The sequence below is a fragment of the Grus americana genome, chromosome 3, assembly GCF_028858705.1.
Source record: "Grus americana isolate bGruAme1 chromosome 3, bGruAme1.mat, whole genome shotgun sequence".
Taxonomy (NCBI): domain Eukaryota; kingdom Metazoa; phylum Chordata; class Aves; order Gruiformes; family Gruidae; genus Grus; species Grus americana.
Window position 1 is genome coordinate 98,413,863 of NC_072854.1, and position 27,102 is coordinate 98,440,964.

The window sequence follows — 27,102 nt, forward strand, 5'->3', positions numbered from 1 at the left end:
CTGTAAGAAGTGCGCTCTAGTGCGATCAGCTGCTCCAGAAAGGACGCAGGATGCAGTACTGTCAACACCTGCACCAGTGAAAATCTACCCTCCATTAGACTCCTGCCAGAGCAATAATAAAAAGTTTTCTGCAGTTTCCCATGGGAGTGATAAGCCTCACCTCCCTGGAGTGTTTTTTGATAAAAGTCTGACGGGTCAGGATGAATGAAGGTAGCCGCCAGGTTCCACCCAGTCTCACAAGATATACTTTGTCTAATATGCCATAGAGCAATACAACCTATAATATACCTAAAATAAATATTTGGCTAATTAAGCAATTATGCTGAAAGGTTCTCCTATCTTTATTATACTAGAAAGAAATGCATAAATCACCTGATGCTATATCTCTGAAGAAATTTCCTCTAACTGGGGCACTGGGAAGTGATTTTCAGTTTGCAAGTTGGAGTAAAGGGGAGGAAGGAAAGGTGGTAAAGAATAGTCTTTTTTTTCTTTAAAAAAAAAAAAAAGACCAACAAAACATAACAAAACCCACAAACAGACAACAACATTAATTGTTTGCTAATACTACAAAGATTTCTAACAGGTCAAATGCGGCTGCATATAAAAGGACAGGTGCACTGCAGCTCTGAGGGATCTTTTAATAAAGATAACATCTTTACTAGAAAGGAACAAAGTTCATCATTTCCTGTTAAAGATGCCCATGCAATACCAGTGTAACTTAAATAATCGTAGCTAAATATTGACTGTGTGTAGAACAGCTTTCATTCCTGAACTCTGCACATGATGTACTCATGTAACACAAGACTGCGCCGCACCAACTGTCAGACAAGAGTCTTTATGCGGAAGCAGGATAAAATTATGAGTCCTTGTCTGCCTTGGCCTTTTCTGCCTCCGTTTACAAGGAAAAACTGAATCACAGTTTAAAAGAAAGATACTACGCTGTGGATAATTTGCTTGGACATGGGTAAGAAAATACTCAGCAACTACATTTCTATTTTTCCTGCCTAGGTCTTGACATAAAACTTATGAACTAAGGAGGTAGGGCAGGTAGAAACAAATGACAACACAGAAACACAGAAGACTGACCCAAACTCTTCAAAGGCTTTGTGAATAATAAAATATGCAACCTTTGCTTTTAGAAATGTTAAACTCCTGAGGAGCTAGGGAACGGTGACTTATGCAGACATCACTATTAATTTGCACCACCTTTTCTGATGACTTTGTTCTGATCATGCAGTTAAATTCACATCCAGAAAGACATGAACTGAGAGAGATAAGGAGGGATATGAATCTAGACTTACAATAGGTTGGAATACATAACCTTATTGCGCTAGGAAACAAGAAGCATGGCACACTAAGCATGGCTCTTGGTTCCTAGTCAAAAGTAACAAGATCTATATCTGGTGTTGTCTCATTCCCATATCTTAATTCTCCACTCTGGCTTTCTTATTTTCAGATGGCATTGCCTTTCCTGTTGTCTGCTGTTCTGATTTTCAAAACTATCTTTGAAATTAGTGCTTCTCTAAGATTGATTTTTTACTCATTTATTATTTAAATATGGGCTATTTCTGCTGATTTTTTTTTCCTTCTACACTGTCAGTTATTTATCACCTCACGAGCAGTCTTGAGCCATCCTATCCTTTATTTCCTCTTGTTTTGCCTTGTGCAGGATCACAGTTTCCGTATTGGATTATTCTGCCTTGTGTTGCTTATTTTTCACAATGAGGCAAACTGAAAGTCAAAAATGTAGCTAGTTTTGAGTTAGTCAAATTTCATCTTCTATTTGCATTTCTAGGGGCTGGTTTTGGGTTTTTTTTCATTCAATATACTCCTGGACTCCAGTGTCATACCAATCATTTAAATAACTGTACGATATTTATTAATCTAATAACTGAAGAAACCCTTCTCTAGAGGAAACCTACATACAGGATTACTGTCAGGATTTGTTCTGTTGCAGAGATTTGGAGATTACATGACTTAGTCAAAGAACATGAATGCTAGCCTCTAATTTCCCAGGTCAATGCTTAACACACTGGTTTTAACTAGCAGATATTTGGGCAATAGTCCTTTTTGTTAGATTTATGCTGGTCAGAAGTGTTAAAAGAACAAGAAATTGTAGCTATTAGTGAAAAGAGCAAACCATGCAATCTTGCTTATACCTTCTTTTAGAGAGCTTTAATGCAATTAGCCAGTGCAACAGTGGGGTAAACAAAGTCACGAAATGCACGCAAATTAAGACCAGAGATACAGGTAAGAGGCAATATCAATTCAAGCATTGAGTCACAGCACAGAAGAAGAGAAGTGGGTCAGAGGTATTTGTGGTCCATTTATTCATTAACTGTACTGTCCTTAAATGATGAAAATACGGGTAAAAGGTACAAATAAATTGGAGATGAAAAGCACGGCTTTGTTTTGAACAGAACAGAGATTGTCCTCCTCCGTTGAATTTCAGTTCATTCATACAATCATATTCGAATTCACCATTAAACAGCTAGGACCTTGATGGGATCTATTGACCGCTGTTCCCAAAACATAGCCTTTTTGTAAGTATGTGCAGTACATCAAAGCTGTGGACAGGAAAATGGTGCCATTGAAGAGGATTTCAACATATATATGTATAAGGATTGTTCTCATATAAAAACAGAGAATAATTAGTTTGAAAAGCTAGAGGGGAAAAAACCCCATCCCTTTAATTTTCCAACATGATCTAAAAGGCACCCTTCAACCCTCATTAGACCACACTCAGGGGCATGTAACTGCAGGCCATTTACAAAATCACTGAGTCAAGAGTTTTGTTAGAAAAGAAACAACATTGGAATTGAAAAGAATTAGTTTATGGACTTAATTCAAGATTTTCCAACCCTCTTTACTGTGGAGAAGAAAAATGTATGGAAATGCATTAACCATGAATAAAGTGCATTAGCCGTGAATATGAGACTCCTCACCTTGCCTTTTCTGTGCAGGTAATATGCAATCTTTGTTTAACAACTTGGGAAGACTCATAGATCATTTATGCAGAGCATACTGTTAGGAGGAGCTGAGGATATTCTTAATAAGATGGAAATTTCTTGGCACTTAGTAAGAGCGCTTGTCTTAGTTTATCCCACTCCAGCCAAGAACCAAGGTAAACATTTCAAGATAAAAAATATCTAATGTTCCAAATAACAGCATGTAGGATCCCAAACAATGAGGAAACAGTCTGATTGCTGATGACTTTGCCGAACAGAAAAAAAAACCAACAAAACAACCCATAAAAAAGCATTTGAAGCTTCATATTAAAATATCTCACATCACACAGTAGTCACTTGCTCTGCTTATCTTCCTGTTGTAATTAATAAATGTAGAACTGTTTTGAGGTTTCAGAACGTTCAACAATTTTCATTATTAACACAGCAAATAATTAGGAAACTATTACAAAGGCAAACTGCAGCATAAATAAGCAAGAGTAAGTCTATTCCTGGCAGTTTCAGAGCCACAATTTTAATGTTTACACTCAGTCTGTTCCCCGAACACTCACGTATTTGACATATCTCTTGGGAATTTATCGAGCTGATGGATTATTACTTTCTGATGTTGAAACAATTGATTATTTTCTACATATTAATGTACTGTTGCTACACAGTTCTTGCCAACATCTTACAAGGCATAGTACATACTAAAACAAATTGCCATTTGCAATGATGTTAGTTTTTTAAGAACGGTTTTCTGAAGTTTAGAGAACTGCAAGAAGGCTGCAAAAAGGTAATAATTTCCATAAAATTGTCCTGCACATAACAGAAAGGAGAAATCAGTGGAGCCTAATGGAAGAAGGGCCAAGTTGTACTGTCACTGACCTCGCTGTAGATCAGTCTTCTGACTTAAAGTCAGCTATTTCAGATTTGTACTCCACGCAGCTGAGTACCTGGGAATGATAAAATACAGAAAACTAAGCAAATCTTACTTAAAGGATTTGATCTTAATTTGAAAACACACGGAATTTAGGACATACAGGTATAACTATTTTAGATTACTTCCTCTTCCTTTCACTAATGTACCCATCATTTTTTCAGGTACCAAAAAGAGAAGAGTTGAGAGGGGACCAGTTCAGCTGGTATGAATAATTATGGAATAGTTCAATCCCAAAGTTCAAAAGCCTTGAATTAAATTCAAAGGTAGGTACTGAAACTGTTTTCAATATACATTCATTACTGGGATGGAAAAATGAAAGTTTTGCTTTCACTTGTCAACATCTTTGTGCTTCGTTGACCCAACCTGCAACCTCAGTCTACACATTTAAGATAATGTTAGAGTTCCTACATGAGTACTAAGGGGGGGTGGGGGGGGAGTAATTGCTTACTTAATTTCACCGATATTATCAGCAAATTGCAAAGGATAAACTGAGCCTCCATGTGAACTATCTTCCATTCAATTGCAAAAAATAAACCAAACCCTTGTTATTGTTTAAATGGCCTTTTATACGGAATACGTTACATGCAATTCCTGACTTTGCATGAGCCAAAACAGGTGTTTCTGGTAGAACACGGGAGAGCTCCTACCACCAGCAATTCAAGTGCAGATGTAAACGATCAAATAAAAATTTGATCAATCTATTCTCAAGGCGTTAATACTTTTCTCAAATAGGACTTTGTTTCTTATATAATTGAATGGCATGCTTCAGCGTAAGCAGGCCCAATATCAGCTTTCGCATCTTAGTAGAAATTCTAACTGAGCTTATGTATTTCAAGAGGTTGGATGAAGCAGTCAAACACATTGGGCCTGTTTCAGTTAAATACTCACCTAGTAATTTTATTTCCCCATATTGCAAAAACAGGTTTGCTTTGCAAAAATTTAATCGCAGCAGAGTTGCCCACAAAACTACACCCACTATGCTCTAACTCCATATTCCCACGCTTTTTAATATTTGTCATATTTCATCTTTTAATGCAGTCCTAATGAGAGCATATTGGAACACCACAGAACCAGGCTCGTAAGAATGTGGTCTTGAAATAAAACATGGAACAGAAGGAGCATTGTATTACAGCCTCTGTTAATGTTATAATGGTTGAGAGATTTCCAACATGTTGGCAGCGTCAGGACAAACCAATTTAATAAATTATTAACACTAATCAAACATTTTTATGATGGCAGTCAAAACTTCCTTGGCAGTTAAGGTTAATTCTGTTGAAGTTTGACAAAGATGTTACTGTTTGATGGAAACCACGTTTAAAACTACAGCCTCCTTCAAATCAAAACTTTGCACTGCACTGAGAAGAAATGGTTAAGCAACACGTCTCGAAGTACATAAAGAAACAGCAAAGGCAGGGCTATAGCCTCCATCGCAGCGCAAGAGCTGACGAATGGTAGTGAAACGTAAATTGATTACGGCATATATAATATGCCTGCCACTACTTGGGAAAGGCTAGAGAGAGACTATTATCGGGAAGAGATAAAGCTCGGGCTGTTGAGGGAAGAGTGCTAAATCAATACACAAATAAAATCTAGGAATTCCAGGCACTTGACAAGAGGGGTAGAGAGAAAAATAAAGAAATCTGCCAGTTTTGATGCATTAAGCTTTGGAGAAAAGGTATTTTAAAACATCCTTTCACTCAAAAGGCAACTAACAATAACACCACCGGACAACGCCACATTCTCCCTCCAACTCCTCTAGCCCTGCCAGCTAGTTGAAATCCAGCACAGCAGAAGCTAATGAGGGGTATGGATTAACAATACAATGTTTCTCAGGCCTTTCTTGGGCCTCCCCTGGGGCACCCACAGTCTATACATCATCAATCTACTGCAAATTGATGTAGTCAGCCTGTGACAAGGGTCAGGTTTCCAGGACCAGCTACCAGGCATGATCTAGTCATTTTGAGTTATCAAGACAAAGCTCTGTTCTGCTGAGCTCCGGCCATATAAAATCCACAGTTCCCCAGGCTTTCAGTGAGCTGAAATCAAACCATAGAGCCCTCTCTGTTCTCCTCTACGCCCACTGAGAAACCAGCTCACCTTTCTGAAGTGACACTTGTTATTTTGCGCGCTCTTACAGATGACACCATCTCAGAAACTTCAGGCTCACAAACAAGAAAAACATATACTAATCAATCAGGTTTTTATTCTTAATAATTCATATTCTTGTTTATTGTATGCTAATTATTTCTGATCACATAAAGATAATAACAAGAAAAACACATATATATTTATTTTCAATATACGAGAGCAATGAAGAAGAGAAAAAGGTACTTGCTGATGCAGGTTTCTAAATAAGAAATAAGTTTCATTGGAGTACCAAAACTTTTTGTTTGCCCACAATATTTTTCTTGAATAATCACACGTGGGATCTTGCTTTTATCCAACAACTCACGTGCCACAGCTTTTCCAAATACTCCGTGGATTAGTTTGATACACGCATATTTGTGCTAACGCTCCCTTAGCTTAGTGGAAGTCAGTGGATTTCCATGCAAGCTCGGTGGCAAGCGTGCCTTGGCTCACAGCACCTCAGCCCTGCCAGCTGCACCTAAATGCATCCGTTCAGATGGGAAGAGACACAAGGAACCAAGTGTACAACGCACTGAGAAAAGCGAGATGTTCTGTCAACAGGATATGTGCAGCCCAAACTAAAGTAGATTTAAATCACCAGAAAGGCCCATATTAATTTCAATGGTTTTCATGGCACCCATATTTCTACAGGAACTGCAGCAGGTAAGATTTACATGATGTATTTATAGGTTTAGGACCACCTAAAATTACAATTAATAGTTCTTCCTGAAGGTAACTGTTGAACTGCCTCAGAAGGATTAAAAAAAAAACCACAAACCAAACAAACCCAACAAGCTACCATATAGAAAAAAAAAAAAAAAAAGGATTATTGGATCCCAGCTACCCAAAATAGGGCAGATTTCCGAGGCATTCAATATACCCAAGTTAACTTTAAGTATTCACAGCTACTTGTGGTCCAATACAGGTCTCAACTACCAGTAGAAAACAGGGGGGTTTTATTCATGAAAGAACTTAAATGAAATTCAATCTACTTGTTACTTATAATATTTCTATGACCATATCCCATTAATATATTTTAGAATGTGTATGTCCAAAAAAGAATCCTTGCAAACATTACTTTGGCATTTATTAACAAAAAGCAAATCCTCAAATTAATTTTGTGTTTTGTCTGCTCTCAGTGGACAACAAACTTTGAAAAGTAGGCAAGAGAACTGAGCAAGCCACTTGTGGTATGAACATCTGATGAACATTTGCTCATATTTATTCATGCAAGCATTCTGGAATTTCTCTGTCATGGACAGTCTTCCAAACACAACGTCATGCATATGAATGGGCATGAAAAGCAAATAAAAAGATGCACTAATACCTTTGAAGTAACTTTGTGGCTTTTATCTGATGGATGCTTGTAAATACTTTGTTTCATTATTCACACTGCCAGAAAACTTCTATGGGGGAGAAAAAAAAAATCCTCTAAATTGCCAGGCAACCTCTGTTCTGATTTTCCACTAGCCCCTTTGGGCAATAATGTGGCTTGAGTAAGTTTCTAAAACATAACTATGTGTAGACGTTCAAAAATTAGTCTTGTTCTCAAGAAGTTTCTGTGATCTCTCACAATGACCTCCTGCCACTGGACTAGCCAGTGATGACAAGATCTTCTTTTTGTTATACTAGTGAACTTTTACGTCAATTGGGATGTAACCAAGACTGCGATATTTTTGCGAGAGGTTGCAAGGGACTCTAAGGGAACGCTTGGGGGACCTGTATCGAATCCATGGTCTGTAGCAGGTAGCCACTACATACACCTTTTTGAAGAATCAATACTTAAACCTTTTAAGGTTCCCAAAAAGGCATGCTCTTTAACCTACATTTATTTACCTAATTTTTTTTTTTTTTTACATATGTTTGTCTGGGTGGGTGTGTGCACATTCATCTTTAAGTGCCTGTGTAGCACTTTAGGCACATATCCCATCAGTTAACAGCAAAGTCTCAATTTAAGCTAATATGAATGAAAGTTTGGACAGAGGATGTTTGCAGCTCTTTTTTCTAGTACCACTCATAAGTGATTTTACCTAATAATTTCACAGTTCTTTTGATTTATATTCTATGCTACAGACAAAACATGCATTCACATTATGATAGCTGGTTACTATTAGTGATATTATATGGAGCATTTTTAGAACAGCTGATAATAAAAAATGAACATACGTTTTGGAAGTAAGCATCAGCACTTTATAGAAATGCAAGTTCACCTGAAGCAATCTGTAAGTTTAAGTAGCCTTCTATTTATTTTTCCAGTTGTTAAAAACCACAAGGAGGAACAAATTTTGTCTTCAGTGGAAGTACATGCAAAGACATGCTAGCAATTTAAAAAAAAAAAAAGATACCCTTTAGAAATGGCTTACAGAAGTCACATTAGTTATCCATCTAAGTACTTGACTATGTGTATCATTAAGATATGCCAGAGGAAAAAAATATGCAGGTGTGTTCCGATTTGTGGATGCAACTGGTGGCCTGCTCAAATTCTGCCTGGACACGGAAGCCCTCAGAAAATACGTCCCTGAATAGGCTGCGCGCTGCTGACCTCCATTTAGAATCTCTGCTGCAGCTTCACCACTGCTGAGAGTGCTTGCTAGCTTTGATCAGTAGTGAAGGATCGAGGCTAAAATCCTGATTCACATCTGGAGGAAATTTAAATCATCATCCAGACATGAAATTTTACCTATCATACCTGATAATGGAGCACATCAGCACCAACCACCTCCCCCACCCAGAACATTTGCCTCCACTGCTCCTCCCAACTGCAACAACCCCTCCTACATAACTGCTCCCTGCAGGAGCGGGAAATCTTACAGCAGCTATTCCCCTTGGAGGGAAACTGCTAGAAATCTAGCCTCTGACCCCAAACCAGGCTGCTCTAGTACAGGCCAAAGGCTGGCTCTGGTCTGACTGCTCTCTCCATCTACAGAAATATCACTGCTCTCTTCTTCCTGTGCTAAAACCAAACAGCATTCAGTGCAAGTCAGCTTTTTGAGCAATAATAAAACCGGAGTGGTTTGCCTGTGCAGCACACTGAAGAGAAACTTCTAACACTGTTTACATGAAAGTTCCCTATTCCCCTCCCAGAACAATGCCGCTCCTCTTCCCACTTTAAAGGCTCCCGCCCTTCTTTGCCTCTCTTCCCGCCTATCTCTATTTGGCTGCTTTTCCAAGGGCAGACAAGAGCTCCATGCAATTCTCTGAATCTCTTATTTTCAGAGAACAAAATACCTTCCCCCATCTAAGAGAACTGATGCACTCTGCTGGCTTCAAACTTTAAAAATATCTTTCTGCTGAAGCAGCTGTTGAATAATTTATATTTCTTAGAACCGAGCTGAGTATATGTACATTTTTGCTTTGATATATATGGTATAGTTGTTTTTCCTTCCTTTCCATTACTGTCTTGTTTTTCACTTAAAATTTCAATGTAGGAAATTCTGAAGACTTCAGAGTCTGGGAAAATGATTTGGGTTTTGGGAGTGAGAGCGAGAAGGGAAGTGCAATTTGTTTGTGAGTTGTTTTTTTAATGAAAGGAAAAAATCCTGAACAGCTTGCAATTAGCAGCTCTGAAAAGTTATAGTTTCTTCAATGGCACACAGCATGCCAAGTAAACCTACAAGAGATTCCTTAGTTTAACACGCCTGGAGCTGGATACAGTTCCTCTAAATCAAAGCACAGCTCACACTAACAGTTGCAGTATGTTAGTGGCTGGATGGTTGCTTTGTGAAGAATTATAAAGTGACACAGCAGTCTGGTTGAAAAAAACACACACCACGCTTTGATGTTTTTAACCACTGACTTCAAGAGGACCAACAGAGACCTTCCTGCTTTTATTGCAGCCTCTCTATCATCCCTCCCCCTGCTCCCTCCCTCCGCTCCCACTGTTAGATCGGGGACTGTTATCTTTCAGTCACTTTGTAAGCTTGACTTGTTTACAGACTGAATGGCTCTGTTTATAGGCCTATATCAGAGAACAAACAGGGCAAGTGCGACTTCCTAGGATCTGAAATGTGATGCTTTTTCCTCTTGGGCAAGCAGGAGTGGCGGGGAAGGGGAGAAGAGAAATCCTGTAATTGTCCTGCTCTTTGTCCCTCTTCCCTCCAGGTTAAATGTACACACCTGTATGGTACCAAGGTATTTTAGATGATCCAGTTGCTTAAATGGTAGCTTACCAAAACTCCATGAAAATGCACAGCAATTGCTTCTAAAAACTAGGTCCGCTTCAGAATCTTATGCGCCAACAGTAAAATCAATGCTAAATAAAGGCTTCTCTCAAACTGCCTATTTTTAAATTTTTATATTATAGATCCATTTAGATGTTCATTTGGGGAACCTTAAAAGCTTATATCACATTTTACTGGGGACATTTAAAGGGTGTCAATGGGGTAATTATAAGCATACACACTGTAATGATGAAATTTTAGAAACCATTAATGGTATGATTTTTGGATATTCCTTCTTATCTTGAATAATATTTTACCTCAGGCATAACCCCAGTCCAGTCAATAAGAAAAGTCCTTAATAAGGTACTCAAATGACATGAGAGACAGTTTGCTTATATTGCTAATGGCAGATTTCTTTTTGGTTCTCCATAACATTCAGGTTATAAACACCTCAGAGGAGGTATGGTTTTGTCCTTACTAAGGGCGTCTTACTTTTACACTGGCTATTTCAATTGTAGGATTCATTTTCATAGGTTTCTGGTTTCAAAAGGCTTGCTTTTGCACAAATGCACACTTGGAAGGACAAGAGGTTTTTAAGGAGGGTACAAAGAGGTGTATCACATTTGGTCTTACAGTACTCTATGGTGAAACACTGGGCCGGCCAGTTCTGAGCTAGCTAGGCTTTCTCTTGTAGGCTGGTCACCAAAAGAGACTGGAAAGCTTTTGAACCAAAAAAAATCCCTTCAAAAAAACAACACAAAATCAAACAAACCCCCCCAAACCAAACACCCCTCTCAACTCCCCCCCCCCCCCCCGAATAAAATCTAGGAAGTTAATTCTTTAAGCAAAACCCCTTCCAAATATAACAGGACAGAAAAGGAAAGATTTTACACGTGGATCTTCCCACAAAGTTGTCTCCATGCAGGAGGGACCTTAGGCACTGGTGCTTGGTTAGACACAGCCCAGTTACTCTATGAGTAGCAGCAGTGCCCAGTTCCCACGGAGTCCTCCCATCCACTGAGACCTGTCTGCTCCTTGTTCCTCACCACTGCCTCACCTCCTCACTCACTTCCTGCACCTCAGAAGTCAGAGCCGGCCAGGTCTGCACTGGGGCTCTCCGGGTCCCCATCATCCCCTCCAACAGGCTCAGTAGCACCCCAGCAGAAGAGCAAGCTCCTCTCCCTCCGGGGATACGACTGTACCTCCCCGCTTCCTACTGACCATCACATGCCTTTGCAGACCACAGGCAGGAGCAAATGCTGCCTGCACACACCTCTGCTGTGCAAAGAGGCAGAGCGCCCAGTGCAGGCTGTGCCAGCTCAAATGGCTGAACTTTTGAAAGAAAAGTGAGAATTTGGTCTCCATTAGCGTTCAGGTGCAACTTCATCAGTTTAAATGCAGCACCCAATTAGACATTACCTAAATGCATCCTGGTGCTACTCTGCCTGCTGTTAACAGCAGAGTTGTTCCTCCTTAGCTCGCCTAGCATGAAGACATCCAAGGGCACTGGCCTTTTAGTTTTCTCCCACAGCAGCAGATTTCTGCTGCAGAGACCCCCAGTGTCCTCCCATGGGCAGCCAGCCCCACCAACATGCCACATCCTCCTTCTGCTTTCAGGTCCTGCCTTGCAGGAGGCGCAGGCTTGTGCCCTTGCCCAGCATTTCACACCTACAGGGCTGCTGCAGCACAGACTGCTGAATGCACTATGTGAGATGTGGGCTTCTTCCTCTGCGGTCTTCTTACTCTGGAAGCTGTGGATAACAGCAAACTCAGTACACGCCACTCCTGCCAAAAAGCGAGCGGTGAGCGAGGAGACAAACCAACCCTTCAAAGAGCGCCAAAGCCTCCCAGCACAGCTCAGCGTAAAGGGAAGGCAGAGATTTGTGGCCGCTCTGTTTTGTTTTAAACTAAACAGTTTGGGCCATCCATACCCCTCTTCCAATTTTTGGTCTCATCTGAGGAAAACAGAGGAAATTCAACTATATGAGTAGAAGGTGGTTTTTAATCACAACCACTTTTCCCTCCCTAGAGACCAAAAAACATATACTTGAATTAATGGACTCTTTCCATTAATCACAAAGAGCCTATGATAAATGCAAGAGAAGTTAGGTTTTCCTCATCATGCATAAACTTCCTCCAGCTCTCTTCAGCAGTTTCACATGGGGATGATGAAGCCATTTAGCCTAAAGACCTGGCTTGAATCCTGGACCAGAATTCACATACATGTTAATTTCTGGTTTTGACATTGAGATGTGATTAACTCTTCTTCTGTGCCTTTTTACATGCTCCTCCTTTAAGATGGCTGAAAAAACACTTTAATGCTCAGTTCCAAGTACAGAAGTAGGGCTAAACTTGAAACACATGCCTCTCTTCAGCGTGGCCTGCCAGGAACTGTGGATGACACTTTCCCCCCCCACTCAATACTGTCAGATCCCATTCTGACACGTGTAATTCTGTCTGTGCTAAAGGCACTAAATTTTATGTTATGGATTCTACTACACAGGAAAGACCTAGCTACAATGCAACAGGATGCTTAGCCCTTTTTGCAGCCCTGGTCTTTACCATGGAAGGCTGTGGCAAATCAGACACTTAAACTTTTTCTGTCATGTCTGAAATTAAAGTCTTTGCAGCCAGAGATGAGATGATCGCTCCTCATGGGTCTAAGGATAATCAAGACTGAACTTGGAGGTATGAAACTATGTGAGATTTAGACACATTCACAAAGTGAATATAAATGCATGAATACACCTATCTAGTTTTCAGAATAAAGAGAACGAACATTTTCAGTCCCCAGTCTCTAAACAGGTAGTATTCAACGAGCATTATTCCTGTAGCTAATAAGAGCTCAAAGCACCTCATAGATGGACAAGGAAATTCACATGTAAGCCTCCATCTTTCCCCACTCATTCCAACAAATTCTAGCTGGGTTGCCTTTCCGCGTGAATTATTACACTCTAGTCCCTGTGGGAATTACTGCCTCTCTGAAAGTACTAAGATGCAGGTATAAGTATCAGCATCCACTGAAGAACCAGAGAAGTCCCAGAGCTGATACGTCTCACAGAAGGTAAAGGTATGTGACTTAGGGTTGTGTTTGGGCTGGGTGGGCAGGCTGACTGAACATGGGCTTCCTGAACTCACCTCCTGGTGACACCACAAAACATCATTCTCCCCCGCCCCCCAAGCTACTTCTGTATGCCCGCGCAGTATGCACCACAAAGTATGGCTCGCAGGCAATCATGTTTCTAGAGCATATAATCATGTCACAAAAAGTATAATTTTCTTTATTGTATGATTTCCTGAGCTACATTGCCCTATGAAATCCAGCACAAACAGAGAGAACCTAGGACTTGGGACTTTTTCCTGAAAGCTCAGGTGCCAACTGTTATTTGTGTTCCTGTGTGTATATCTACAGCGATATTCAAGATTGCGGAGGATCAAAGCTTTGACTCCACTGGCGGGAAATAGCTGACAGGGCACCAGGTATCAGGGCTGCAGGTTCCTTTCCAAATAATGCCATTTATCTGTCCCAAGACCTTTATGGAAGTACCGTGCCCTGCAAGACATGATTTGTTCCCACATCTTGTGGGCCGAGGCCATACGAGCTCTAGAGAAGGGATCCCCCCTTCCCCCAACTACAGCTCTGTACAGTGCCTGGGACTCCACGGCTCTATTACAATGCAAGCACTAATTAACAGCCCGAGCAGGCTTTGTGCAACGGTTGCCAAGCCAAGTTCTTCACCTCGTGCTGAATCATTTGCCCTGCTTAGCTTTTCAAGTCTAAGTTCATCATTTACTGCAACATACTAAGTTATATCATAGAAATTTTAGAGGCACAACTCCCCTCCACAAGTTACTTTTGAACAATAACAAGCCATCATATGCTTGTTCCTGTGCTCTGATGAGCTTTGAACTTTAATAAATGATTAATCCTATTTAGAAGTAACTTAACACTGCCATAACTGCATCTTTCCATAAGCGTCACTTTGACATCCTCTGTTGTGTGCATTCATTGCAACTTTCACACGCTGTAAATTAAGAACATTTACACATGCAATTAGTGTTAAATAAATGCCTGAAGAACTCCTTGGGGATTAAGCAATTAGATGGCATCATGGAGTACCCTTTGTACTTAATGCTTATGAAGAAAATCATCTACCCGTTTTGCACAAATTGCATACTGGGGTAACCATTGTGCTGGCAGGAAGTGCTCGGCTAAATTGTCAAACGCAGCCTTGAGTTCATAAACGCCGCCTTCTCCCCAGCTCTCCCATCCCTCCCCCACTGACTTAAAAGAGAAATTAATATAGATAAATTTGTGACAAAGATAGTACTTTATTATTAAATTACTCCCTCCATAAAAAAATCCCATACGATTTAAGAACTTGAATTTTTAATGACATAGTTAAATTATAAAAAAGTCTGTCTAGAAAAAAAAATACAGCTATGTACACACAGGCCATTTGAACAGCCAGTGACAGCAGAGACTTAACTCTTTCATATCCTATACTTATTTTATGATGCATGAAAACTGTAGTCAGTATACGTGGCAAAGTACGTGAGCAGTCTTAGAAGGAGAAATAGTTGGCACGCTAGAGTGCCTTGCAAGTGGGAGCACGTATTTTATGTATACATCATGCACATACACCTAAAGCATACTGAAAATACCACCAATCATTTGCCCTGCAATGTATATGGCTGGTACTCACCAAAATGATTTGGTTTTGGTTAAAGACCAAAATTAAGGTGTTGAGAGAGAAAAGGACAATGAATTTTTATGCCTTGAAGTTCAAGGTTAAAGTGAATCCAATTCACTCTCATTAACACCCATCATTCACAGGCCGCCTGGAGAAGAGGGGACATCTCACCTCGATAAAATTGTGCCAAACACATGGACTTAGGCACAAACAAGCAAGAGATGGGCACGAAAAAGAAGCAGCTTTGAGAACAGAGTGAAGTTTGAAGTTACACCCTGAGCTCTTAAGTCAGCAAAACTAGAAAACCCCTGTGCTGACACAAGGACCAGGGTCCCCCCTCATGGCACCACGTCCTCCACCCTACCAAAACGAACCACTGCTCGCAGAGGTCACCCCCAAAGCCACACACCCTCCTTACAAAGAAGCCCATTGTAACCACAAGCTTCCCAAAGCTGGTTAGTGCTGGGATACAATGAAGGTGGTGTAAGACATGAACTAGCTGAAGCTGCATTTCACAAGAGAAAAAAGGACCCTGTTTGCAGGGGAGCAGGATTTCTAAATGCCAAGCATTAAAAAAAAAAAAACAAACCAAAAAAAACCAAAACCACGAAAAAAATGGGAACAAAAACCCCCAACAAATCACCAAACCCCAAACAACATAAAACAGCTGCAGGGAAGTTGTTTTTCCACTTGATGCAGCCTGTAAAAAAAAAAAAAAAAAAAAAAAAAAAAGGTACCTCTGTGGATGCGAAGTCATCCCCTGCAAGAAATCCCAAACTCAGAGTGCCAGCGCCACCTTCTTGTCAAGGAATTTAGTGGCAGGCTCTTCAAACCGGCGACCCGCGACGGCTAGCTGTGTCAAAACCCGCCGGGGTTTTTGGCTGGTCCCACAGAGGACACTCGGTTTGCACCAGCGGGCCGGGGCAGACGGGTCCCGCATCCCGGCCCAGCCCCGCATCCTCCCGGCGGCCGAGAGGAGCCGGCCCGAGCCGCAGCACGCCCCGGGGCCAGCTCCCGCTCCCCTCTGCGGGGACAGGCAAAAAGTATTTTTACAAAAGAGGGCAGCTTAAAACTCATAGGAAGCCATTTAAAACTAGATAGAACCCAGCCTCCTCCTAAAAGGTGCATTATTTTTCTTTTTTTTTTCCAGACAGTCTTTCTACTAGAAAAAATAAAGGGAGTTTTCTTCTGTTATTGTCTTGGATGTAAAAAATGCATTTTCCCCAGTAACTTTGTTCTATCAGAAGCAAAATGTTTCTTCCATACAAACAATTTTTTCCATACGTAAATATTCCTACAGCAAGACTTTAAAACTACCCAAGATTTTTGCTGGTGTTAAAAAGATTTTAGTCATATTTGAGTCTGGTAGAATGCCATATTTGGGGGATACCAAGTTTTATAACCTTCTCCCCTCAGAACCAGCAACTCCATGCACTGTTAAATCAACGATGGGAAGACTAAACCAGCCATCATCTCCCTAGAAGAGAGGCTAAGCTCCTTGCTAACGAACCATTCAACCCACCAAGGACCATTGGGAAACCCATCTCCTCTTCCTGTGTCGAAAGACTCATGGCTGCGGTTGGTGATTTTGTCTGCGTGAAATGAACTAGCAACACAAAAACATATTACATCTCTCCAAGAATTTTGGGGTTATGAAGTGTGCCAAATGGATGTCCTCAGAGCTCAAACGCTCTGGTGAGTTACAGACAGCACAGAGCTGGTGTCAGCAGAGGGGAAGCTTTGTTTTGTTGCCTCAAAGTACATTAAATATGACGTGAAAAGACATAGTCCTCAGAGTGTGAGAATAAAGTTCTGAGCCTCTCCAGTTTACTTCTCTGAAGCAACTGTCACCAAGAGGTTCTTCTGATGCCATCTGCAATTTAAAAAAAAAAAAAAATCTAATTCCCTGAACCATTTTGGGTGATCTGATTACTAAGTTCGTATACCATCGACATAATTTCACTTCAGTCACCAGAGAGCACAAGTAATAGCCTACACATTTTCACACATTCCTTTTTTCCAGTTTCCACCTGGGATGGATGTGGAAACAATAAAGTCCCAAAGCAAAACGTGAAATGTTTCTGTTCGGAGTGTAACACTAATTGGGAAACATAGTCCGAAGAGACTTTCTTTTCCAATACAGTTTTGCATCAGATGATTCAGATCAATATTGCTGGATACTTATATGAAAAATAAAGTCCTGAACATTTCAAGACTTGGTCTCCCCTGCAATCCTGAGATTGGAAGTGGAGTAACAACAACTGCAAAAGGATGTGACCTTTTAATTGCATCCTGGAATCTGGAGCTTGCCTGTCCTCGCTGCATGGATTGAAGACATTCGACGAGCGAGGAAGAGGAGCAGCAGAATCCAAAGGAAGCACATACTGAGGTTACATACATATCCATGCATATGCAGGGAAAAATACAGATTTCCTAGGGTAAATAAGTTTTTTATTGTACTTCATAGCAGAGTTGACTGCACGTGGCATTAAAAAAATCCGTCTCTCACCTATACACTGAACCCATACTATCTTCCTATGAATTTAAGCAACTTCAGCAAAGCTGTTAGAGTGAGCAGTCTACCTTCTGTTCTCAGAGCCCACTGAGATTGCAGCCAGATTGTCAATGTTTCATTTTTATACATTCAAAACTGTCATATACATACATGCACCTCTGCAACTAGTTGTTAACTACAGAGGCAGAAAAAAAGCGAAAGGAAAAATAAAAAGGCAAAGATAGAGGACATTTGAAGGAACACAAAAACAACAGCTGAGAATTTGTCAAATAAAAGAGACTATTTTCAACTTTTGAAAACTCTTGAAAACGTTAATTATTGTTGTGAAATATGACTGTATTTCACATCCCCCACCTTGCTCTCGGGAACATTCAGTCCTAATACATTTAACTGCATAAGAAGAAATATCAGTTAAAGCTCTCCAGCGAGCGTGCACGCATGCCTTCCCTGGGACTCCTCAGCAACTGGCTGCAATACGCGTTTCCCTTGCATAACACGGACTAGGAGTAGTCACAAGGCGATGGCCAAGGTAAATTCACGCAGTACAACCTGGAACAGCACGGCTAGACCTGGTGCTACTTCAAAAGTGGAGCAGCACTGGTGCTCCCGAATGACTGGTGGGGTGCTGGAGGAGGGTGCTGACCCTCCTCTCTCCCAGTCCTGCTGTCGCTCCCTGCTCACCCCGAATCGCCCTCTCCAGCTCTGGGGGAGATGTCCCGGGAGGCAGCTGCGCTCCTGGGGAGCTCCTTCTCCCTACCTGGAGGATTGCTCCCATGGCAAAAGCTGAAGCCTGCCTCAATCCTGCCCATTTCCTGCTAAGAGCCTGTGTACATACATATATGTATAATATATATATATATTTAATATCAGTTACAGGGAAGACAGGGCAGTCTTTCAAACTTGCCATATGTCAACATACTGTACAAACAGGAAGCAGCACTGCAGCAACAGGTCATTAAAAAGGCTGCAGACCAACCAAGAATCAGGAGAGTAATCTGAAAAATGGGGGGCGGCGGGGGGAAAATCAGGCCTTTTCCACCCCCACGGTTGGCATATCCTAAATCTCACATAGTTTCATACCCTCACAGAATAGAGACGTGTGTTTCAGGGAACTACCTGAGCAAGCAGCATTATAAATAATCACGTATTTTCAAGCTGCTTTTTCCCATACCGCCCTCTCCATCGCTTAATTGCCTCTGCTCTTTTGCTCTCCCCTCGATACACACAGAGCTTATACGGAGGGTGGTAAGAGGATGGGGAGAGAGACTCAGAAAGCGGTTTTCTCTCCTTTGGTAGGAGCCTTTCCATGCAGAGGCACCCTGAAAGCAGTAACCTGCCGTCCCCTCCTTGCAGGCTTTAATCTCTTCCCTCTCCCCGCCTTCCACCTTGAAATGACATTATAAGGAAAGCCACAGCCTATTTGTTTCTCAAAAAGCTGATGTGGGATAGCCAAGATCGGGTGGCAGCTAGAGGGAATCCAAGGGGGCAGGGAAAAAAAAAAAAGAAAAAAAGAAAAAAAGGCGAAGCTCTGACTCACCCAAGTTCTTGTTCATTACAAAAAGTACCCACTATAAGAGAGAGAAAAGCCCAGCATTTGCAGTATTGCTGTGAGCGCTCTCATCTAGGAAGGATCCTCATTAATATTTCCTATCACATCAGCCAGCTGAAGGTGATATATTCTAGTTTACCAGTAACATCTGAATGGCAGCTCTTTCTTTACTTTTTTTATTTTCCTTCTAAAAAGTAAAATTAAAACCACCCTCCTTCCCCTGAGTATTCACAATCCAAGCCGTCCCAATGCAGCATGAGTATCCACACAACCGGCTATGTTTTTTAACATCTGCTTTTCATTTTCTTAACAGGAAACCAACACAATTTCCATGACAAAGGAGGATTCTGGTGTTATACTCTCATTTATCTGTCACGTGTACGCTTGGCAGCATTTGATCTTTATTCTCTAGATGCTTAAGAAATAATCTAGGAATTATTGCTTCTTGACAATACAAACAAATAAGGCTATCTATAAATAAACCGCAGCGAGGACCCGGGGGGGGGGGCAGAGGGAGGATTGCTTCGCACCCACAGAGGGACTGCCTCAGGGCTAGTTCTTGTTTGTTTTTTGGCCATCACTGGTGATCAGGAGGTCACCCTCCTTTCTGAGCCCTTTTGTGCGAGCCTGCGTGCGGGGAAGAGGGGCCCTCACACAAAGCACCCCCAAAGAAATCGGCTGACTTTTTTCGCCCACCTTCCTGCCAGTCTCCTCGACGAGGCGCAGGGTTTTGGTGGCAGCGGGGCAGGCGGGAGGTGACACCCCAGCAGGCGGCACGGCCCCCGCTGCCCCCTCCCCGTACCTGCGGCACCGCGGCCGGGCTTCACTTGCCAACTGCTGCTCAGCAAGGGAAGAAGAGATTTTGTGTGAGCTGTTTAACCTTATCGCCACTCTATGAATTTCAGTTGGAAAACCCAGGAAGTGTAATATTCTCTAAAGAAATCGCGGGCACAAAACCTTTGTTTAGTTTATGCTATACTCATGTAGGGCATTCTTGCTAGCATCCACCAGATGCTGCTTAACTATTTTTTTTTTTCTTCCTTTTTTTCTTTTAAATTTTACTGTTTGTAGCATCTCCCCATGGCTATTCTTGTTTGCCTTGGGCCCGATCCAAGCAGCTATGGGAAGAAACAGCCAGGACGCCTATTGACTTCTATAAAAGTTGAATCAGGGCCACGGGCAGTAATGGATACAATCCACAGAGACTTTTTTTTGAAGGCTCTGAAATTAATATCAGCCCCTTGATTTACACGTTACTAATACGGCAGGTATGTTTTAAAAAGGACAACCTTTCTTTTTTGCTCTCTTGCCTTCTACGTGAAAATGTTGCTCATTATAGAAAGATACAGAAACCTTCAGATTCCATCAAAGAGAAGTTTTATAAGGAAATCATTTTAAGATAGAAAATTAAAGACGGTAGTTAAAATTGTTCCAGTTTAACATCTTCACTGTCAAGTTATGAGATTGACCCTGCAAATGCTTCATCACGGCTGGGATTTTCTTGGAAGTGAAGAGCACAAATCAGTTGAGTTCCAAAGTCATTTATAGCCAGATGCAATCAAAATAAAATGGCATATTGCCTACCTCCCTGTGGCATTCAGAGGCGGTAGGTGTCTCAGATTTCTATACAGTTAATGAGAGTTAGGAGCCTCAGTATAGAAGCTCAAGCAGCCTTTGAACAAGGAGACACAACTGACATAAGTGTGCTCAGCATGCAGCTACTTGAAACTGCCCAAGAGAAAATGCTGAATGCGAGGCATTGCCCCAGATATTTCCCCCTCCCAGGGTTTCTGCCCTTCTCTCCTCACTTCAGCGAGATTTTTCTTTCCCTGTTTGAGGTCAGTGCATAGGACACCTCTTCACAAAAGACTCTGCCTTGTTTTTCAAAGTCTCAAGCAGAGGTTACCCTTTCAAACGACATTTGGTACCACAAGCCATGTTTACTGTAATAACCGGGTGGTTGGAGCATTATCCTGGGAAGTGGGAACCTGGGATCTAGGTTTCTTTCAGCCTGGGGTTGTCCAAATATGTGAGCCATCAAAAAATGGCCGGACAGATTAAGTACCCAAATGAGAGCACTATTCAGACATAGACCAACAATAGCCCTATTTTTATATACAAACTTATTTATATTCATCTTACTTCAGCTCATTTCCTTACTAAAAAAAAGCTATTTTTGTCCAAACAGACCTGCTTGAGGTTTGCCAAACCATAACAATTGAACTGTTTTAAAGCAGAGATTTGATGCCAGAGGTGGTCTTAAAAAAAATTAAAATTACAAGAAACCCCTCATTTTGTAACTTCCCTAAAAATAGACAAACAAAAGGCTTAATTAACTTGGGCCATTTAAAAAAAGTGTGCCTTGGCTCAAGGAATCAACCTCACCCTTCAAGGGTGAAAACGAGCAAGCTCATTCAGGATTTGCATTTATATTTATGTTAATAGAAGAAAAAACTCAAAAGAAAATGGGAAGGAGTAGTTCTAAGTGTTAGTTTTTCTTCTCTTCATTTTTGTTAATCACACGAGCAAGGTCACTGAATCTTCTGAGTATTTCTATTAGTAAATGCTCAATACTGTAAATAAGTGATACGTCGTTTGGCCCACAGATAGCATAGCAAAGACATCTGGAGAAAAAAAAAATTCCTTGCAAGCATACATATTAGTATTCGAGCCTTTATCAGCATGTCTATCATGTTAAAATTCATCCAAACAAACAGCTGGTATTGTGTGGGGAGAACAGTAGAGAAGACTTAAAAGAAGTTAGAAGGGTATGACCAATTAAAGAAGAAAAAAAAACCTCTTTAACTTCTTTTGGTATTTTCTTTGCATTATTTACATATCCTTTTTATTAGTTAAAATAATATTCAGCAGTTGAAATATGCCATACAGAAAGAACTAGATAAAACAGATGGAAAGTGACATTACCTGAGAAGCAGTTTTCTATTTAAACACTCTTATTATTTACAGGAAATATTATATTTTTGACTGTCCACCAGGAAAATTTTAACAACATATGCAGTTTTAGGTGAATCCAAGTCAAGATATTTCAGCTGTCAAGAAGCAACAATTTATTTAGGGTCAGTTCAGCAATAATTTGCCCCTGAGATGCCACAATGATTCATGGAAAACTATAGCTTGGATGTCTCTTGCTGTTTGCCTCCATGGGCTGGCTCCATACTAGATTTCACCTCCAATGACCTCCACAGTCTTCCCTTTAGCTGAATCCTAAGTAGAGGATGATGGAAATCCTACAGACACAGTATATTATGGGAAATGCAGTCCAGCTGTGAACAATGAGCCACAGAAAGTAACTTCTAGTTAGTACTCCAGCCTTGTTTTCCTTTCTCTCAAGCCTCACACATCTCAGCCATTTTTCACCTGACCAAATTAAGTTAATTTTCACCTATTAGTAAAATGATTAAATAGCCTGGCTGGGTTAAAAATGTCCATACTGACTGCTCTTCTAACCCAAACTGTATCTTCCTTCTATGGCCATTTTTAGTAGTCTCTGCAAACAGGGCACAGCTGGGGATCTTGGTTTTGAAAACAAAGATGGCACTTTACATCATTATTTCTGTCTTACTCTAGCTTATAATCTTTGTGTTCATTGGCTCGGTGCAAGCGCTGCCATTAACAGCAGTTCTGCAGTGCATTTATCCCTTAGGACCGTGCAAGTGGAGTTCCTGTTAGGGCTACTAACGGAAGGCGAAGCAAAAAGAATGAAGGATCCATCCCATAGGTTCCTCCACGTCCCAATACTTGTGCTTTTACACAGTAGATAAATTGCACTAGGTCTACTCTAATAAACAGAAATTTGGAATAAAAGTGGGCCTAGAGTATCATTCCACTCTCCTGTCTCTCTCTGCTGCCAAAGCAAGTATTACATCAGTTATTATAAGCGCATACGTGTGCACGCACTCTCCGCACACATTCACAAATGTACCTTTATATAGGGAATGTATGACCATATGTATGTGCGTATGGAAAACCAACTCAGTTAGCATGTGGCTCACAGACAGCCTTTCCTGCCATCTAACTATGGCTATAAATGAATCATAACTCCAGCAAAAAATTTCTGCTTTCAGACTCATGGAAAATGTTATGTTATTCTTGGCTTGTGTCAAAGAAAATCAGGGTGATAAAAGAGTGGGTACAGTAAGGTCCAAGTTCATCTGCATTTTCATCTGTACACATCTTTTGAGATCTCTCTGGGTTCTGTTTACTTTCATAGACTCAAGAAGCATATTTTATGTTTATTTTTATGTTTATATTTATTCTGTTTTATCACACTACAGATGTAAAGAACCCATTTAGGAGTGTGCATTTTACATTGTTTACATATAGTAAGTATAATGATTTACAATTTGGTTCTATGCTCTGCATAAATATTCATCAGACTATAAAAGCAGCAAGTTTCAGCAAATTATAGAAAACCCTTGCTATTTTACTTTATTTTTGCACCATTCTTCATCCATACTCAAAGGAGGGAACTTAATCCTTAAGGAAAGTCTACGTGACAGGAAAATTACCCATAGCTTTTCATTTTGCTGCCATAAAAATGAATTTCAACAATTAAAAGAAATAGCTTTCTAACCTATCCTGTCACCCGTACTCTAGATAAAGATTCCTCAACAGTGCTGCCATCCAGAGGAGAAAAGACATGTAAAGGGCAGACAGCTTTAAGAAAATGAGAAGTCTTGTCTTGCCCACAAGATCTTTGTCCATGATGATGCTTCCTCCAAAACAAATTCAAAAGAAATTCTAGTACAATGTTTTTGTTACTGAATTATATGCCACTCCTTCATCCAGCAGTCTAGCCAGACTGCACATTCAGTGCTGGCTCGTTCTGCCATCATTTCACAAATCCAAAATACTGAAGACAAAAGCTTGGCAAGACAGAAGAATTAGATCCAAATACTCCAGAATCTGGGGAAATAAAAATATGAGATGTGTAGCTCATGACATGGGCTAATGCACTCTTCTTGCTTGTCTTAGAATACCTTGCTTTCATAAATGTGCTTCCTTCTATTCCTGCCAAAAAGTCCCAAGACAAGCCCTTGCAGCTATGCTTTTTTTTTTTTTTTTTTTTTTTTTTTTGCTACTACATGCTAGCAGTGAAATGACTGCCTTAAGTCTCAGTTGTCACATCTTGCCCCAGCTCTGGACTCCAACCTACACTTACTCCATCCCACTCCATGACATACTACTTCCCTTGCTCCCTTCCTTCCAAGAAAAGGCTATCAATGTTTATGATGGATCCAGTCATCTTGTGAGCACCTGGGAGGGGTGGCAATGCAGACTCAGACCAGGTGGATCCCTTCCTGAAGTCCCTCCTGAGCGTACCTCCTTAGATCCAGCCTCATGCAGGAAGACAGGGCATGTAAACCCAAGGAGAGGCACCCATGACGAAAGCAAAGCCTATTGTCCTTGTTGTGATTGATGCTGCCTTCCAGTTTCAACTTACAGTGCTCTAGATGCGTTATGGTGTCTAAGAACTGTCCACAGCGGCAACCAAAGATTTTCCTAGTACAGGAAAATCTTCCAGTTGTGAAAGGCTACTCTGGTGCCACCTCACTGAGCATCTTTCTTTTAAGAGTAGGAACTGAGGGCATTACTCAAGGGAGGAATAGCATGGGAGCTAAAATACTTTCTTTCACTGCAAGGTTGCTGCTTGAAACAGGGCACGCACCAACTTACAATAGAGCAATTTTTGTCCTGCCGTCGGCTCAAAACTGATCGATAGAAGCTTCTCTTTGAGATCCAGTTTCTTCCCTAACCTCCTTTTGAATGCTGATGAACTACAAATGCAATACTGTAAGGTATGATGCAGCTAATCAGTTCATGTGAGGATGCAAAATTTCCTCAAAGTTTCAGACATCTATCTGGTCTATGAATGTTGCTTCAGAAAAAAAAAAAAAAAAAAAAAAAAAAGAGTCATGTGTAAGACTATAATAATTAATAATTCGTGATTATGAGACTTCAGGAGTAGAGAGGGGTAAATAAACCATGAATCATGGCTAGCACCTCCTCCCACACCTGCAGACCTCTACAAACAATACATCTTCGACACATTTTATCATCAAGTCATATACACATTTCCATGCTTTCCACCCTCTGGGCATTATTACAGCAGGGTCACTAATTTTTCAGCTTTAAACCCCAGTCTGAGCACCTACTATTATGAGCAACAATCAGCAGGCTAGTGGCTGGCACCATGGAGTAGGTGCACAGAATCAGGTGGCGCAATAACCTGATCAGCACTAACCTTCCTGCTAAGTCCTTTATGTCATAGGTAATGAGGAAGATTTGTTATGACCTCTGGCAAATAAGAGTGCTTTGATGAATCAACTTCAACAAAGACAACACTGACTTTCAGTCTTAAGTAAGATATCCCTGCCTTCCTGCTAAGGTTTGGGCAACACAAGTATTTCTCTCTCTCTCCTATGGTTAGAGCAAAAATACTTGTACACATGGGCACCATTCCTATAATCTTCAGTGGAATTTCAGTCTCCTCATCCCAGAGCTGAGTTTGGTCCATAGAGTGCAAAAATAAATTTGCTCTGCCAGTTTTCAGCAGTGTACCAGCCACCAACAAAAACGGTTCCTATTAATGATTAAATAGGAAACTTTACAGTTCCTCTCCCATACGGGTCTTTGCAGACCTTTTTGGCATGACATTGGAAAAAAAAAATAATTGCATAACTGCAGCTGCTTTTCCCTTAGACCAAGAATTATGTTTTCAGTTAGTTATGTTTTCACATTTGGATTGGAAAAAAGTTCAGAGTTTCACTCCAGCAACTGAGTCAATATACAACATGCTCTTGCTTGTATGGGAGAAATAAGCACGCAAAAAGCTACACAGAGAGCTCGCAGGGGTAATGAATGTTTGCTTGTAGAATCTGCCAGGGGGGTGGATGGCGGGTAACAGAGCTCGCCTGCAAACTACCTTGTAGGCCAGTTGTATCACTTTAATTGTCGTATCGTGTTCTAAGGCTGCGTCCTGAGCTGCAGCGCTGCCGGTACAGAAATACGGCACTCACTCTCAAATATATCATGGGCAGAACTTATGGAGCGGTTCATTGTTTTGATAAAACTACACCAGCTATAGCGTTAAAGAATAATGTGACAAGGCAGCCATGGCTCTATTGGAATGTTCCGCTGGGCTCAGGAATCACACCTATTCGTATGCAGACTGACACGGCAATGCTGGCAGACATCCCCAGTACAGAGCTGGCCTCAAAGGAGATGAGGACAACTGAGAGGAAAATTTAGTTCATGCTGGACAGTTTTCAAGTATAAAGTGATTTTACAGAGCAAAATCTAAAGTGTTTTGTCTATCCTACCGAAGGAGCCTCAAGAGCACTGAAGGCCACGGGCAAGTGGCAGGACACAGTTCACCTCCAATATGGCTCAACTCTCTCCCCCTACCCTAAATGCGTGCCCCGTCTCACTGTCTGTTAGGTGTTGCGCCTGGCCTATGCTGTTCCTTGGAGCTTGCCCAAGGGCTTCCTAGGAGACTGCCAGTTGGCAAGGATCAAAATCGTCCCAGGAAACATGCTAACAATGAAAACGGTATGGGACACCTGCAGAAGAGTGCTCAAGGCTATGAGCAGGACCTGTTGAGTTTCCTGGTATAGGCTTAGCCTTTCCACACACCACTGTAATGAATAAATAAACTCTATGTAGCATGACGTTTATCTTGGAGATCTATAGGAAGTGTAGCCCACGCTTGGTTCTTAGACACCTCTGCATATCAAGTAGCTCAAATGCCCGCAAGGACTGCACTCGACTTCTAGTTTCACATGATGAGTGACCTATTTTGAGTCATTTTTTTGTTGCTGTACAGACATAGAGATAAAATACATGAAAACAGTAGTGAATGACATGTCTGAGATATCTTTATAATAATTCATTTACTTTGCAAATAACATTCAAACAGCCTATTGATTCAGATGCTACAAGAAATGCAAATACATCAGCTTTGCTTTCTCCGCAAGAAATATTTATCAAACAAATCTGATACAAATGATTTTTTCCTTTCATGGGGTTAATGAAATATTATATAATTATATACCCTTCAGAAAATAACACTGAGACAAAGAATTTCCAGAGCTGGAAGATCTCTTCTGTAGACATATACAGACCTAGCAAGTGATAAGAACGGCAGGT

At 41.0% G+C, this 27,102-nt stretch overlaps 2 long non-coding RNA genes across 5 annotated transcripts in view; one reads left to right on the plus strand and one right to left on the minus strand.

Moving 5' to 3' along the window:
- The first annotated feature begins 784 nt into the window (after nt 1-784).
- Nucleotides 785-22,744, plus strand: LOC129204439 (uncharacterized). 4 transcript variants are annotated; one of them, XR_008576387.1, is made up of 5 exons: nt 785-964; nt 4,050-4,151; nt 15,013-17,913; nt 19,247-19,311; nt 20,005-22,744. It is a non-coding gene; the product is annotated as an uncharacterized LOC129204439 (long non-coding RNA). The 4 variants fall into 4 exon arrangements; XR_008576384.1 differs by having other exon boundaries at nt 19,247-22,744; XR_008576386.1 differs by having other exon boundaries at nt 15,013-17,307; nt 19,247-22,744.
- The window catches only part of LOC129204444 (uncharacterized), a 57,908-nt gene continuing 34,637 nt past the window's right edge, over nt 3,832-27,102 (minus strand). The window contains exon 3 of the long non-coding RNA XR_008576394.1: nt 3,832-3,901. This is a non-coding gene — a long non-coding RNA (uncharacterized LOC129204444). The remainder of the gene's footprint in view (nt 3,902-27,102) is intronic.